The sequence below is a fragment of the Zalophus californianus genome, chromosome 15, assembly GCF_009762305.2.
Source record: "Zalophus californianus isolate mZalCal1 chromosome 15, mZalCal1.pri.v2, whole genome shotgun sequence".
NCBI classification, from domain to species: domain Eukaryota; kingdom Metazoa; phylum Chordata; class Mammalia; order Carnivora; family Otariidae; genus Zalophus; species Zalophus californianus.
The window spans coordinates 56,680,341-56,697,705 of NC_045609.1; the positions used below are offsets into that span (position 1 = coordinate 56,680,341).

At 39.4% G+C, this 17,365-nt stretch overlaps 1 pseudogene; it reads right to left on the bottom strand.

Moving 5' to 3' along the window:
• Positions 1–2,301: 2,301 nt before the first annotated feature.
• LOC113923624 lies at positions 2,302–3,035 on the bottom strand (annotated as a pseudogene).
• Between the last annotated feature and the right edge of the window lie 14,330 nt (positions 3,036–17,365).

The window sequence follows — 17,365 nt, forward strand, 5'->3', positions numbered from 1 at the left end:
CCTAAAGGAGCTGGAGAAAGAACAGCAAAGAAAGCCTAAACCCAGCAGGAGAAGAGAAATAATAAAGATCAGAGCAGAAATCAATGAAACAGAAACCAAAAGAACAGTAGAACAGATCAATGAAACTAGGAGCTGATTCTCTGAGAGAATTAATAAGATTGATAAACCCCTGGCCAGACTTATCAAAGAGAAAAGAGAAAGGACCCAAATAAATAAAATCATGAATGAAAGAGGAGAGATCACAACCAACACTGAAGAAACATGAACAACTATAAGGACATATTATGAGCAACTATATGTCAACAAATTAGACAATCTGGAAGAAATGGATGCATTCCTAGAGATGTATAAACTACCAAAACTGAACCAGGAAGAAATAGAAAACCTGAACAGACCCATAACCAGTAAGGAAATTGAAGCAGTAATCAAAAATCTCCCAACAAACAAGAGCCCAGGGCCAGATGGCTTCCCAGGGGAAGTCTACCAAACATTTAAAGAAGAATTAATACCTATTCTTCTGAAACTCTTCCAAAAAAAATAGAAATAGAAGGAAAACTTCCAAACTCATTTTATGAGGCCAGCATTACCTTGATCCCCAAACCAGACAAAAACCCCACCAAAAAGGAGAATTACAGACTAATATCTCTGATGAACATGGATGCAAAAATTCTCACCAAGATACTAGCCAATAGGATCCAACAGTACATTAAAAGGATTATTCACCATGACCAAGTGGAATTTATTCCTGGGCTGCAAGGTTGGTTCAACATCTGCAAATCAATTAATGTGACACACTACATTAATAAAAGAAAGGACAAGAACCATATGATGCTCTCAATAGATGCAAAAGAAGCATTTGACAAAGTACAGCATCCTTTCTTGATTAAAACTCTTCACAGTGTAGGGATAGAGGGCACATACCTCAATATCATAAAAGCCATCTATGAAAAACCCACAGCAAATATCATTCTCAATGGGGAAAAACAGAGCTTTACCCCTAAGGTCAGGAACATGGTAATGATGTCCACTATCACCACTGCTGTTCAACATAGTACTAGAAGTCCTAGCCATAGCAATCAGACAACAAAAAGAAACAAAAGGCATCTGAATCGGCAAAGAAGTCCAACTCTCACTCTTTGCAGATGATATGATACTTTATGTGGAAAATCCAAGAGACTCCACCCCAAAATTGCTAGAACTCATACAGGAATTCCATAAAGTGGCAGGATATAAAATCAATACACAGAAATCAGTTGCATTTCTTTCTTTTTAAAGATTTTATGTATTTATTTGAGAGAGAGAGAATGAGAGATCGAGAGCACGAGAGGGAAGAGGGTCAGAGGGAGAAGCAGACTCCCTGCCGAGCAGGGAGCCCGATGCGGGACTTGATCCCAGGACTCCAGGATCATGACCTGAGCCAAAGACAGTCGCTTAACCAACCGAGCCACCCAGGTGCCTGAAATCAGTTGCATTTCTATACACCAACAACGAGACAGAAGAAAGAGTGATTAAGGAATCGATCCCATTTACAATTGCACGAAAAATCGTAAGATACCTAGGAATAAATCTAACCAAAGAGGCAAAGGATCTGTACTCAGAAAACTATAAAATACTCATGAAAGAAATTGAGGAAGACACAAAGAAATGGAAAAACATTCCATGCTCATGGATTGGGAGAACAAATATTGTGAAAATGTCTCTGCTACCTAGAGCAATACACATTCTACAGTACACATTCTACACATTCAATACAATCCTTATCAAAACACCAGCCACTTGTTTCACAGAAATGGAACAAATAATCCTAAAATTTGTATGGAACCAGAAAAGACCCTGAATAGCCAGAGGAATGTTTTTTGGGTTGTTTTTTTTTTTTTCTGAAAGGAAGTTTTAATTTAAATAAGGGTTTAAATACATTACATAACATTAAAACTGAAGGAAAAAATAAACCCTAACCAGTCTGCTACTTCACATGGCACTGGGCATTGCAGGAGGCTGCAAGCTCTACAGCTATAACTACGTGACTGACACATTAGTGTCAAGTTTGTTCCCTTGTCAAAAGTTTAACTCCTATGAAGGTTGGCCTCACATTCTGGTGTTTGGACATCGATTAGCTAGGATAGGTCTGGTCAAAAAGACCTTGGTGGCAAGTCAGATGTCCTATCACACCTCACTAGAGGGAAGGTGGCCACTCGAAGCTCTGCCCACCTGGTCAGTTTGGAGACACCAGGGATCTTTCTTGGACTACCAATGACTCCCTGTAGCAGCACAGCTGCGGTTGCCTTACCCCATCCTGACCTCTCAGCTTCACCGTGGGCTGTTTAGGTGGTGACATTCTCTTAGGGCAGGGAACTCTGAAGAGGGAGAGCCGAGGAGCTTCTGGCCAGACGTAGCCATCTGTGATCTTGGGGCTCTGGGCTGGACCGAAACATCACATTACTGCTTGGTTTCAGGCCGGACACTGCCAGGCGCCTACTGCTTGATCTCTGTTTAAATGAGGGACTTCCAGACTAGACAGCATGGCTCCTTTCAGTTTATTGCATGAAGGAGTTACACTAGTCCAAGTTAAAAGCAGACCCCAAAAGGTTACATTATACAAGCTGTGAGGTTTTTAAACTTGTGACAAGGGACAGAAGGGAAATACTACTCATCGCAAGGAAATCCTCACTTAAGCTTCAGTGAGCCAAAAGCACTTAAAACCCATGAACCTTCAGCTGGTCGTCCTTAGCCAGTCCAATCTCTACCAGGAACTGGCATACGTTCCTGGGCTGGTCAGCCTGTAGCTGAATTACTTCTCCATATTCTGGATGCTCAATTACAGTACCATTGCAGGCAAATTTCTTCTTAAACGCCTTCACTAGTTTCTTTTTATCGTAATTATCAGCAATCCCTTGGACAGTAGTAAGGGTCTTCCTGCCGTTTCTCTGTTGAATTCTTATATGCATATAATCCTCAGCGCCAGCAAGAAGCAGATCATCACCCTAACTTGCATCAGCAAAGCGGTCGAAAGAGTGGAGGTTCTGGATAGCGGACATATAATACGATCCCTTTTCCTCGGTGGAAATGGCCTGCAGAAGGCGGTGGTGGGAGAAGGCGGGCTGCGGGGGAACCCTCCTACACTGTTGGTGGGAATGGAAGCTGGTGCAGCCCCTCTGGAAAACAGTATGGAGGTTCCTCAAAAAGTTGAAAATAGAGCTACCCTACGACCCAGCAATTGCACTACTGGGTATTTACCCCAAAGATACAAATGCAGTGATCTGAAGGGGCACTTGCACCCCAATGTTTATGGCAGCAATGTCCACAATAGCCAAACTATGGAAAGAGCCCAAATGTCCATCAACAGATGAATGGTAAAGATGTGGTATAATACACAATTGAATATTATGCAGCCATCAAAAAAAATGAAATCTTGGGGCGCCTGGGTGGCTCAGATGGTTAAGCATCTGCCTTCGGCTCAGGTCATGATCCCAGGGTCCTGGGATCGAGCCCTGCATCGGGCTCCCTGCTCAGCAGGGGACCTGCTTCTCCCCCTCCCTCTGCTTCTCCCCCTGATCATATTCTCTCTCTCTCTCTATCTCTGTGTCTTGAACGAATAAATTAAAAAATCTTCAAAAAAAAAAATGAAATCTTGGGCACCTGGGTGGCTCAGTTGGTTAAGTGACTGCCTTCGGCTCAGGTCATGATCCCAGGCTCCGGGGATCGAGTCCCACATCGGGCTCCCTGCTCAGCAGGGTGTCTGCTTCTCCCTCTGACCCTACCCCCTCTCATGCTCTCTCTATCTCATTCTCTCTCTCAAATAAATAAATAAAATCTTTAAAAAAAAGGAAAAAAATGAAATTTTGCCATTTGCAATGACGTGGATAGAGCTAGAGGGTACTACGCTAAGCGAAATAAGTCAATCAGAGAAAGACAACTATCATATGATCTCACTGATATGTGGAATTTGAGAAAACAAGGCAGAGGATCATAGGGGAAGAGAGGAAAACATGAAACAAGGTTAAACCAGAGAGGGAGACAAACCATAAGAGACTCCTAATCTCAGGACACAAACTGAGGGTTGTCGGAGTGGACAGGGAGGTGGGAGAGATGTGGTGGTTGGGTGATGGACGTTGGGGAGGGTGTGTGTTGTGGGGAGTACTGTGTATTGTGTGAGACTGATGAATCACAGACCCGTACCCCTGAAACAAATAATACATTATATGTTAATAATAATTTTTAAAAAGCTAAAAAAAAATAGGAAAGACAAAGTTTTAAAGTTGTAGGGCAAGTGAAAGGGGAAGAGAGAGCACTGGGCAGAAGCTGGTGGAGATGAGCACTGAGGTCAGAGAGAGAAAGGTGGGCAAAAGGGTGGGAGGCTGGAGACTTCCAGAGAAGAAATGGCCCGTGAAAATGTTCTAGGAACAACCATGAGGCAGAAGTGCAGGAGGGAGCTAGGAAGAGACAGAGAATAAAAACAAGTGTGCCTGGAAAACTGGTAAATTGGGGATTTCCAAAAAAGCTGACTTTTGTGTTATAAAGATAAAAAGTAGAAGATAAGGGGCACCATGGCTCGGCTGGTTGAGCGCTGACTCTTGATTCCAGCTCAGGTCATGATCTCAGGGTTGTGTGATTGAGCCCTGCCCTGGGCTCCATGCTCAGCGTGGAGCCTGCTTGAGATTCTTATCTCCCTCCCCCTCTGTTCCTCTCCCTACTTTTGTGCTTTCTCTCAAATAAGTAAATAAATAAAAATTTTTTTAAAAGTAGAAAATAAACTTGCTGTTATATTAGAGGGGTGGAACATGACTGAAGAAAGTTTTCAAATTCAATTTGTATCTATTCATCTATTCCTTTTGATTAGAACAGCTTAATAGAAATTTTTAGCATCTAGTGTATCTCTACTCATGATTTTTTTCATGAATTTCTTGGCCTTTCTCTGTTTTCTCAGACTTTGTTTCTTCCATACAGACTCCTGAATGATTTAGTCTACTTTCCCCTAGTAGATCCCCCCAAGTCAATGAATGAATGGCATAGCAACATAAAAAACAAATCTAAATATATATCCCAAACTTAGTAACAAAACTGGTATTTTAATTCAGTAGGGAAAGTATGATTATCATGGCTGGCATAATCGACTTCTTCATCTGAAAGAAAACAAAACTAGACTCCTTACTTCATGCTCTGTACAGAAATGAATTCCTAATGTACCAAAGATACAAAGTATTTTTATAAAATCTGGTAGAAGAAAATTCAGGGGACTATTTGTGTAACTTTGGAGGAAAGGTGGAAATTAAATAAGGCAAAAAAAAATCCAAAAACCATCAAAATATTCATGTCTATGTCAATTTGAAAAATTGAATGGAAAAATAAACCATAGAAAAAATACTTTTTAAAAAAATTCAATTAGCCAACATATAGTACATCATTTGTTTTTGATGTAGTATTCAGTGATTCATTAGCTGCTTATAACACCCAAGAAATAGTTAAGAAAAAAATTAAAAGTCAGTCGGAAAAGCATGGGACTCTTGATTCTGGAGTCATGACTTCGAGCCTCACATTGCGTATAGAGATTACTTAAATAAATAAAACTCTTTTTAAAAAATTAACAAAGGGGACGCCTGGGTGGCTTCTCCCTCTACCTGCTGCTCCCGTTGCTTGTGCTCGCTCTCTCTCTCTCTCTCTCTCTCTCACACACACACACACACACACACACACACACACACAAATAAATAAATAATAAAAGAAGTACAAAAGTTTATTCTGCAAACACAAAACATTGCAGAAAAGAAATTAAAGACATAGGGACGCCTGGGTGGCTCAGTCGGTTAAGCGTCTGCCTGCAGCTCAGGTCATGATCCCAGGGTCCTGGGATGGAGCCCCGCATCAGGCTCCCTGCTCAGTGGGGAGCCTGCTTCTCCCTCTTCCTCTGCTGCTCCCCCTGCTTGTGCACTCTCTCTCTCTCTGACAAATAAATAAAATCTTAAAAAAAAGATTTGTTAGGTAGTTCTGGAACAATGCTCAGTCTAGAGCTAAGTATTCCCACTAGAGGGCAAGACTCTTCTCTGTACACTACCCAAGGCCCTGGAACAGACACTATTCCTGGCCGGTGTAAGCAGCAGGCACTCCTACCTCTAATCATTTCAGGGAGTTCTTTTCCTGCCTCAGGTGGGGAGTTAGTTTCCTCACCTGTATGCACTGATCAGCACCCAACCTGGTGTTCAAAGGGCCTCTCTGACTATGCCCAGGGTCCCCTCTCTTTGCAGCCCTTTCCTCTCCAGTACTCTGTTCAGTGGCCTTAGTTGCCTTGGTCCCCCCCAGACTCTCAGTTTTGTCTCCTTAACTCAGAGAGCTTGCTGGGCTCCACTTGTGTTCTCCCTGCGCCACAGTCTGGAGACTCTCAAAGCTATAAGCGAGACACGGGTAGTGCTCACCTCATTAGTTTCCTGTTTCTCAGGGATCCCTATTCTTCGTTGCCTTTTGTATCCTCCCAGAAATTAGACGATCATACACAAATGCACACACACACCCCAAAACGACTTCATAGAAAACATGCACTTTTGCACCTTGCTTTTTATTTTTTAATTTAATTTTATTATGTTATGTTAATCACCATACATGACATCATTAGTTCTTGATGTAGTGTTCCATGATTCATTGTTTGTGCATCACACCCAGTGCTCCACGCAGAACGTGCCCTCCTTAATACCCATCCCCAGGCTAACCCATCCCCCCACCCCCCTCCCCTCTAGAACCCTCCTGTTGTTTCTCTGAGTCCATCGTCTCTCATGGTGCACCTTGCTTTTTAAAATGTAGTGTCTTGACAAACCGTAAGAGACTCTCAATCATAGGAAACAAACTGAGGGCTGTTGGAGGGAAGGGGGGGCGGGGGCGTGGGGTAAATGGGTGATGGACATTAAAGGGTATGTCCATTTTATTTACTTATTTTTAATTTTATTGCAGTAAGAACACTTAACATGAGATCTACCTTCTTAACATATTTTTAAGTGTGCAATATGGTACTGTTGAATAGAGGTACAAAGATGTACAGTAGATCTCCAGAACTTATTCATCTTACGTAACTGAAACTTGTTGCCTGTTGACTAGTACCATCCCATTTTCCCTACAAAGGACTCTGACAACCACCATTCTATTTTTTACTTCTATGAGTTTGATTATTTTAGATATCTCATATAAGTGAAATCATATAGTATTTGTCTTTCTGTGACTGCCTTATTTCATTTAGCACATTGTCCTGAAGATTCATCAGTGTTATTGCATATGTCAGGATATCCTTCTTTCTTAAGGCTGAATAATATTCCATTGTATGTACATACCACATTTTCCTTATCCATTCATCCACTGATGGATATTTAGACTGTTTCTAATCTTGGCTACTATGAATAGTGCTGCAAAGAACATGAGCCCTTCAAGATCCTGATTTTATTTTGTTTATATATTTTTAAAGATTTTACTTATTTATTTGAGAGAGAGAGACAGAGATAGTGAAAGAGAGCACAAGCAGAGAGGAGAGGGAGAAGCAGGCTCCCATGCAGTACTCAATCCCAGCACCCCGGAATCCTGACCCGAGCCGAAGGCAGATACCCAACCGACTGAATCACCCTGGCGTCCCAAGATCCTGATTTTAATTCTTTTGGATAAATACTCAGTAGTGGGATTGCTGAATCATAAGATAGTTCTAGTTTTAATTTTTTAGGGAACCTCCATAACTGTTTTCCATAGCAGCTGCACCATTTTGCATTTGAAACAATAGTGTACAAGGGTTCTAATTTCTCTACATCCTCACCAACACTTGTTGTCTTTTGGGGTTTTTTGTTTGTTTTGGGGGGTTGATAATAGCCATCCTAACAAGTATGAGGTGATCTCTTATGATGGTTTTGATTTGCATGTCCCTGATATTAGTGAAGTGAGCATTTTTTCACATACCTGTTGGCCATTTGTATGCCTTCTTTTGAGAAATGTCTATGCAAGTCCTTAGCCCATTTTTTACATGAGTGATTAGGTTTTTGCTGTTGTTGTTGTTGTTGTTGTTGTTATTGAGTTGTAATAGTTCCTTATATATTTTGGAGATTATTCCCTTATCAGATGTATGGCTTGCAAATATTTACTCCCATTCTGTAGATGGTTGTTTCCTTTGCCGTGCAGAAGCTTTTCAGTATGACATGGTCTATTTTTGCTTTTGTTGCCTGTGCTTTTGGTGTCACATCCATGAAATCATTGCCAGGACCAATTTCATGAAGTCTTTACCCTATGTTTTCTTCCAGGATTTTTGCAGCTTCAGGTCTTACATTTAATTTTGAATTGATGTTTGTGTATGGTATAAGCGTTTAATTTCATTTTTTTGCATGTGGACCTCTAGCTTTCCCAATACCATTTGCTGAAGAGACTGTCTTTCCCTATTGTGTACTCTTTCCATCCCTGTCGAAGATCAATTGATTGTATGTGCATTGATTTATTTCTGGGCTTTCTATTCTATTCCATTGGTCTATATGTCTATCTTTATGCCAGTACCATATTATTTTGATTACTGTAGTTTTATAATGTATTTTGCATCTGAAAATGTGATGCCTTCAGTTTTGTTCTTCTTTCTCAAGGTTGATTTCGCTATTTGTGGTCTTTTATGATCGGATGGCTTTTCTTTTCCTTGCCTAATTGCTCTACTAGAACTTTCAGTATTATGTTAAAAAGAGGTGTCAGGAGTGGGCATCCTTGCCTTGTTCTTAATCTTGAAGAAAAGCTTTCAGTTTTTCATGGTTGACTATGATGTTAGCTGTGGAGTTTTCATATATGGCCTTTATTATGTTAAAGCACTTTCCTTCTATTCCTATGTTGAGAGTTCTTATCATGAAAGGATGTTGAATTTTGTCAAATGCTTTTTCTGCATCTATTGAGATGATCATATGCTTTTTACCCCTTATCTTATTAATCTGATGCATCACTTAATTGATTTTCATATGTTAAACCATCCTTGCATTTCAGGGATAAATTTCACTTAGTCATGGTGTATGATCCTTTTAATGTGCTATTAGATTCAGTTTGCTAGTATTTTGTTGGGGATTTTTACATTTACATTCATCAGTGATATTGGCCTATGGTTTTCTTTTCTTGTGGTGTCTTTATCTGGCTTTCGTATCAGGGCAAGGCTAGCCTCATAGAATGAGTTTGGAAATGTGTCCCCCTCTTCAACTTTTTAGAGGAGTTTGAAAGTTGGCATTAATTCTTCTTTAAATGTTTGGTAGGATTCACCAGTGAAGCCATCTGGTACTGAGCTTTCTTTATTTGGAGGTTTTTTTTTTAATACTGATTCACTCTCTACACTAGAGAGATTTGTTCAGACTTTCTATTTCTTCATGATTCAGTCTTGGTGGCTTGTATGTTTCCAGGAATTTATCCATTGCTTCTAGGCTATCCACTTTGTTGGATATTTGCTTTATAATTGTTCATAGTCGTCTCTTATGATTCTTTTTATTATTTATATATTTTTAAGATTTTATTTATTTATTTGACAAAGAGAGAGCACAAGCAGGGGGAGTGGCAGACAGAGGGAGAGGGAGAAGCAGGTTCCCCACTGAGCAGTTAGCCCAATGTAGGGCTCGACCCCAGGACCCTGGGATCATGACCTGAGCCAAAGGCAGATGCTTAACTGAATGAGCCACCCAGGCACCCCATCTTTTTATTTTTAAAAAAAGATTTAATTAATTTATTTATTCGAGAAAGAGCATGAGCAGGGCGGGGGTGGGGGAAGGGGAGAGGGGCGGGGGTGGGGGAAGGGGAGAGGAGCAGAGGGAGAGGGACAAGCAGACTCTGCGCAGAGCACAGGGCTTGACCCCATGACCCTGAGATCACCACGGGAGCTGAAATCAAGAGTCAGTTGCGGGGCGCCTGGGTGGCTCAGTCGTTAAGCATCTGCCCTCGGCTCGGGTCATGATCCGAGGATCCTGGGATCGAGCCCCGCATCGGGCTCCCTTCTGGGCAGGAAGCCTGCTTCTCCCTCTCCCACTCCCCCTGCTTGTGTTTCCTCTCTCGCTGTGTCTCTCTCTGTCAAGTAAATAAATAAAATCTTTAAAAAAAAAAAAAGTCAGATGCTTAAACGACTGAGCCACCCAGGCGCCCCTCTCCTTTTTTATTTCTGTAGCATCTGTTGTAATATCTCTTCTTTCATTTCTTATTTATTTGAGTCTTGTTAGTCTAGCTAAGTGTGTAAATTTGTCTCCTTTTTTAAAAAAAAACTCCTAGTTTCATTGATTTTTTTTCTAAAAGGGTATGTGCATTTTAAATTTAAGTAGCTATGACCAGATTACTTGCCAAAAAGGTTGTGGTAATTTATACACTCTCTGAAAAAGGTGGGGGATGGAGTGGTTCTCCATCCAGAAGAAAATAAAGTTAGAACCTTGTCTCACACTATAAACAACAATAAATCTCACAGAGACTAATACTCTAATACAAAAAATAGAACTATTTCTTATTAAAATAGGAAAAAATAAAAGATAACATTTGTTTAACCTCAAGATAAGTTTGGACTTTTAAAAAAAGACTGGAAACTGAGACTCTATGAAGAGAAAATTGATGTATTCAACCACATAAACATTTAAATACATAAACAAAGCCAAAAGAGAAATGAATAGAGTGAGAGAGAAACTTGCAAGATATGACAAAGTGATACCACTAATATATAAACAACTCCTTCAAATTAGTAAGAAAGAAATCAATAAAAAGCTAATAGAGGGGTGCTTGGCTGGCTTATGCAGTAGAGCATGCAACTCTTGATCTCAGGGTTGTAAGTTCAAGCCCCACGTTGGGTGTAGAGATTCCTTAAAAAAATAAAATCTTAAAAAAAAAAAGCTAGTAGAAAAATGGGCAAAAGATAGGAATAAGAATTGATAAAGAACTATAAACAGCCAATTAACTTATGAAATGTTCATCCTCAGAGGTAGTACAAAAAACACACTTAACCAGCATTATCATTATTCCCCATAAGATGGCAAAAACGGAAAATATTGCTAATATCTAACGCTGTTGGGCACTGAACACTCTTGGTCACTCTGACAAAGGAACCATTTTAAGTAATCAGTCAATTGCACTTTCACACCTTACTTTTTTTGTTTCATTGACTGCATTTCCAAGCAAATGATATTTTACCACCAGCTGCAGAAGATAACACCTGAATGAGGTGTGAAACAACACGAATCAGAAGAGCACTCACAGTGCTGGGTGGCAGGAGCAATGCTCCTTCTTCCCCTTTCCAAATATTCTATAATATAATCTTCACAATTCAGGGGGAAAATTAGCAGGGAAAAAAAATAACATTCTCATATTTTTCCTGAGCATGCTGCTTTAGAACCTCATCATGCAGCCCCTATGCAACCTACACTTCTGCCAAATGAATCTTCTACCTAAGTACTCTGCGGCAGCATGAATTTACTAAGAACAAAATTCTCACGTCAAAATAAAGTCTTTGTTTTATTTTCTTCTTTACTTACAAGTCGAGAAAGAGGAAGTATCCGGGGAAGCTTTAGGAGGGGATTTTGATCCACATAAAGAAACACTGTCCAGAAAGGGAACCTCAAGTTCACCTGGTCGCCCTTATACAGAAGAGGAATCCCTCAGCGAAGAGAAGCAAGACCTCAGAAAACGCACAGGTTAGAAACGTGTAGCAGTTGCCACTGATTTTGTTATAGGTCATTCCAAAGGGGTTTTTTTTTTTTTTTTAAGATTTTATTTATTTATTAGAGAGAGCGTGCGCGGACACACAAGGTGGAGAGGAGCAGAGAGAGAAGCAGGTTCCCCGCTGAGCAGGGAGTCCGACTCGAGGCTCCACCCCAGGACCCTGAGATCGTGGCCTGAGTGGAAGACAGATGCTTAACCGACTGAGCCACCCAGGCGCCCCTGGTCATTCCAAAGGGGTTTTTACCCCCTTTTGTCCAGCGCCTTCTCTGCGGTCACAGGCTTGCAGAAGAGGGAGCCTTCTGGTGCAGTGTAACCACTAGGTGGCATGTGCACTGCTGGGCTAGTTCTGGTAAAATGCACCCCCCCTCCCCCGCATCCGGCTATCCTGTTTCCCTGTCTATGGACGGGGTCCTTTTCACACCTGCTAAATCATAATTCTCCAAAATTTATAAACTTAGCCAATTTTAAGAACCATTTCATTTTTCTTAGAAAGGATAGAATTTTGGTTCATGGGTTGGGAGGGACTTTCACTTTAAATATTTTCTGGAATCAGTCCATTCCTAATTGTTACTGTAAAACTCATGCAGCCTCTAGGGGCTCCTCAGGGTGCCCAGTGCCAAATAAGCTATGAGTTACGCAGCTGAAGGACTAATGTATAGAGTGTAGAGTGCATGGAAATGCTTCCTGAGACCCAAGAAAAAAATGAAAACCTCCGGAACAAATCATGCTTGAACACTTTGGTGTGCTCCCCACAAACTGTGTTTTAAATAAGGCTTGCAGGTGATTCTGAGACAAAAGTGTTGAAACACCGTTTTACAAGATGCATAATTAAAAGACAGTTTCCCCTCTGACCCAGGCGTCAACCTGGTGGCTATTTGTCTAGCTTCAGCAAGCCTGCAGGGTGATGATAAAAAGCATTCCCAGTGTCTGGTTCTATATTTTCCTGTGTAGAGAATGCCACCCAGGCTGGGCCTCAGAAAGAGCACACAATTAGCTGCAGCCGTTGTTCGAGATTGTTGTTGTTATAAAGCCCAGCACGTAACAGGTGTTCAGGGTATATTTGTTGTCAGCAATAAAATAAAACACTGTAGATACATACATGGAACCTCATATACATAATATTGAATAAATGAAGCCAGACACAGAAGTTTACATACTCTGATTTCGTTAGATGAATACCAAGCAAGAGCAGGACTAAAAAGGACAGAAGTCAGAAAAGTGGTTGCCCTTGAAGGGGGACGACTGACTGACAGGAGGAAGTATTGATGGATAGCGGAATGAAGGGTTGTCTGGGATGCTGGAACAGGACCTGGGTGATGGCTACATGGGTGCACAGCACAAAGCGCGCTGGGGCCACTCTCACTGCTTGGGGTGCGAACTGTCTCCAGGACTGCTCGCTGCCCAAGTCAAAAAGGCATTGGGTGCCGTACTTAAAACAAACAAAGAAAAGAAAAACCCAGCTGGAAAGGAAGACAGGAAAACAAATATGAAAATGAAAACAAGATAAAGAAAGAGAAAAGGAAAAGTGTAGAAATACAAGAAATACAAAGGACCATAATTTATATAATTGGAGTCTTTGAAGAAGAAAACAAAGCAATGGAACAGAACTGACATTTAAAACTATAATTCAGAAAACATTTTCAGAAATAACAAAGACCTAAATCTACATATCGAACAGAACTGCCAACTACCTGAGAAAATTAACCTGAAATGATGAACTCTGGGACATATCTTGGCAAAACTATCAGATTGTAAAGATAAAGAAAAACATTCTGAAGGCCTCCAGACACAAAAGGACATAACCTGCGAGTGCAAAAGAATGAGGTGAGCATCAAACGTCTCAAAAGCAGCATATAAAGCAAAGCAAACATGGAGTGGCATTTTCTAGAAACTGAAAAAAAAAGTGTGATCCATGGCAGCCAAACTGTTTTTTCAAGTATCAAGACAAACATTTTTCAGGAATTTAGGACCTTTTTTGAGGAATCTTTTAGAGGTTAAGCTTCATCCAACCAACAGATGACTTGGAAAATTTTAACAAACGGCTGATGGTGGGGTGCCTGACTGGCTCAGTTGGTAGAACATGTGTGTGACTCTTGATCTCTGGGTCCTGAGTTTAAGCCCCACGTTGGGTTGCAGAGATTACTTACGTACATACATACATACGTACATACATACAAAAAACACAAAGGGCTGATGGTATTTTAGTACAGATCATTACAGATCAAAGACTAAAACAAAGTAGGAAATGAGGGTAGAAGACCACAGTACAAGGGTAAGACATTGTGACAAAGTAGAAATAATGCAACCAAAAAGATGGGACAAGGAAGAAAAAAGGAATGGGAAAGTAGAATTGATTGTCTCAGAGGCAACAGGTTGGGGTTAAAAGAGGTTAAAACTGATGATCTTGTGGATATATGTTAAAAAAAGTTCTTAAAAATGTATCCTATATTAGGTCATGAGAAAAACTTCAGTAAGTTCTATCAGGTGAACATTTTATGGACAACACTCTCTGATCACAATACAATAAAACTAGAAAATATTAACTAAAAAAATTTTAAGGATCCTTAAATTTTTAAATTTATAAAATTTTAAAATTGTATATTAAACAAATTTCAGTTTAAGAGGAAATGAAACAAGAAAAAATATTATTTTGTAACTGTGGTGATGGATATCGTGGTGATCATTTATGTGAACTAAATTTATGTGGTTATATATATATATATAATCATCATGTTGTATGCCAATTATATATTAATTTTTTAAAAAGAGGAAATGCAAACTTTAATTATAGAATTTCTAAAACAGAATGACTAATGAAAACACTACATATCAGAATCTATGGGATACATTACAACAATGATCAAAGTACACAGTACAAAAAAACACTTTTATCAGTTAAAAACAAAAGAATGAAAATAAAATAATTAAATTCTTAGCTCAAAAAACTAGGAGGGAAAAATAGGAAAAGAATGACAAAGTGAACCAAAAGAAAGCCCAGGGTAGGAAATAATAAAGGAAGAGTAGAAAATTAAAGAGTCAAGGAATAGAAAAGCAGAAAATCTAATTAATAAATCAAAATCCCGGTTTCCTGAATAATTTAACAAAATAGACAAACCATTCTCTAACTTGATCAAGAAATAAGGGAGAAAGCACAGATGTACAAAATAAAAAACAATGAGAGATATACCATGGAAACAAAAGAAATTTTAAAATCATAAGAGATTAATTTGCAAAGCTCAATGCAAATAAATTTTGGAAACCTAGATAAAATGTATATTTTCCTTAGAAAAAATACAGAGACATAAGAATTGGTGAAGAAAAAGTAAAAATAACTGTATCGCAGATGACATGATAGTATACCTGGTAAGCCCTTGAGAATCAAGAATAAAATTAACTCAAATAGTAGAAGAATTCTGAAAGATAACAAGATATAAAACTAACACGCAAAAAAAAAAAAAAAAACTAACACGCACAAATCAAGAGCTTTCATATGCATTAATAATAACCACTTAGAGGATATAATAGCAAAGAAAACCCCACTGACAGTAGCAAAACATTAAGTATGTGGAAGTAAATTTACAAGAAATGTAAAAAACTTATATGAGCAAAACTTTGCAATGTTTCTGAAAGATATAAAACTAGGCTCAATCGAATGATAAAACATTTTCTATGTTTAGGTAGGACAACACAGTATAAAGTTATAAATCCTTCTTAAGTTAATTTATAAGGTTAATATAATCCCAATAAAAATACCAACAGCTGATAATAAAATTCGTATAGAAAAACAAACATGAAAGAATCGCCAAAAAACCATGAAAAAGAAGTACAGTGAGGACCTAACCCTACCAAACATTAAAACATGCAATAAAGCCTCTATAATTAAAGCAATTGGTACTGACATATAAATAGACTGACAGTGAAATTGAATAGAAATCCCAGAAATAAAAACCCTAGTAGATAAGGAAATTTGTATACAAAAGTGACATCTGAAATCACTGGGTTAAATAAAAGATGCAAAAGAGTAGCCTTTTGGAAAAAGATAAAATTATATCCATACCTTACTCCATGCACAAGAATAAACTCCAAACTGATCTAAATGGAAAAGAAAGAAAAAGAATAAGAAAAAAAAACCCACATAAGTTACTAGAAGAAAATATGGGTAAATTCTTTTTTTAATACGAGTGCAAGTTTCCCCTATTTCTGAGAGTAGATTGTTCCTAGGAAACCTTTTGTAAGCCAAAATAGCATAAATCAAAGAAACACTTACCATGATATGGAACAAATTTTGAGCATGCCCAGACCCAAAAAATAAGGCCCCCTAGGCTTTTCTGATACCTTAAGACACATGTCGCTAACGGATGCACAAAATAGATGGAGGTGGAGCAGAGCTGCTCACAGACACAGAGCTCTTGCAGTTTGATGCTGAGATCCCGAGCTGTGCCCAGGGAGGAAGTGTGCTGGGGCCACTCTCACTGCTTCGGGTGCAAACTGCCTCCAGGACTGCTTGCTGCAAACCAACACTAAACAGTGTTTTTGCCTTTCACCTTTCTTCAAAGAAGCAAAAATCCTCTTTACATCTCTTTCACTTAGCAAAAACAGGTACTCACGTAGGGCTGTTGTTAAAGTGAAGTGGCATCGTGCAAACTTTTGAAAAATAGGGAAAAGGGTGCCTGGGTGGCTCAGTTGGTTAAGCGACTGCCTTCGGCTCAGGTCATGATCCTGGAGTCCCGGGATCGAGTCCCACATCGGGCTCCCTGCTCGGCGGGGAGTCTGCTTCTCCCTCTGACCGTCTTCCCTCTCGTGCTCTCTATCTCTCATTCTCTCTCTCAAATAAATGAATAAAATCTTTTAAAAAAATGAAAAATAGGGAAAAGCTTTCAAACCCAAGATTGATAGATTGATAAATTTGACTACATAAAAATAATTTATGAAGGGCAAAAGCAATAACACAAAAAAGTAAAAAGGTAACTGATAAACTAGGAGAAATATTTGCAACATACTGATAAATGGGTTGTTATCACCAGTTTATTCTTAAACTCTGAAACTGAAGAATGAAAGACCAAAAACTCAAGAGAAAGAATGAAAGGAAAAGATATGAACAGACAATTCACACAAAAGTATAAAAATGGTCTTTAAAATATGTAAAGATGTTCCATCTCAAGAGAAATGAGAATTGAAACTACACTGATATACCACTTCTCACTTACCAGATTGGCAAAAATTGGGAAAAAAAACAAACAAACCATGACAGTACATTTTGTTGGTAAGGCTGTGGGGAAACAGGTACTATCCTAGACTGCTGGTAGAAATCAAAATCAGGGGGCATCTGGGTGGCTCAGTCAGTTAAGCATCTGCCTTCAGCTCAGGTCATGATCCCAGGGTCCTGGGATTGAGCCCCACATCGGGCTCCCTGTTCGGCAGGGAGTCTACTTCTCTCTGCCCTTCTACCCACCCTCCTGCCCCCCTGGTTTGTGCTCTCTCTCTCTCTCTCTCTCTCAAATAAATAAATAAAATCTTAAAAAAAAAAAAAAGAAATAAAAATCAGTATAACCTTTTAGAAAGGAATTTGGCAATATCTGACAAAGTAAATATGTGTTTACCTTTTGGCCCAACAATGCCACTCTGGGAGTCTACCCTGAATATACACCTCCACCAGGATGAAACTACATGTGGACAAAGTTGTCCATTGCCGTACCATCTGTAA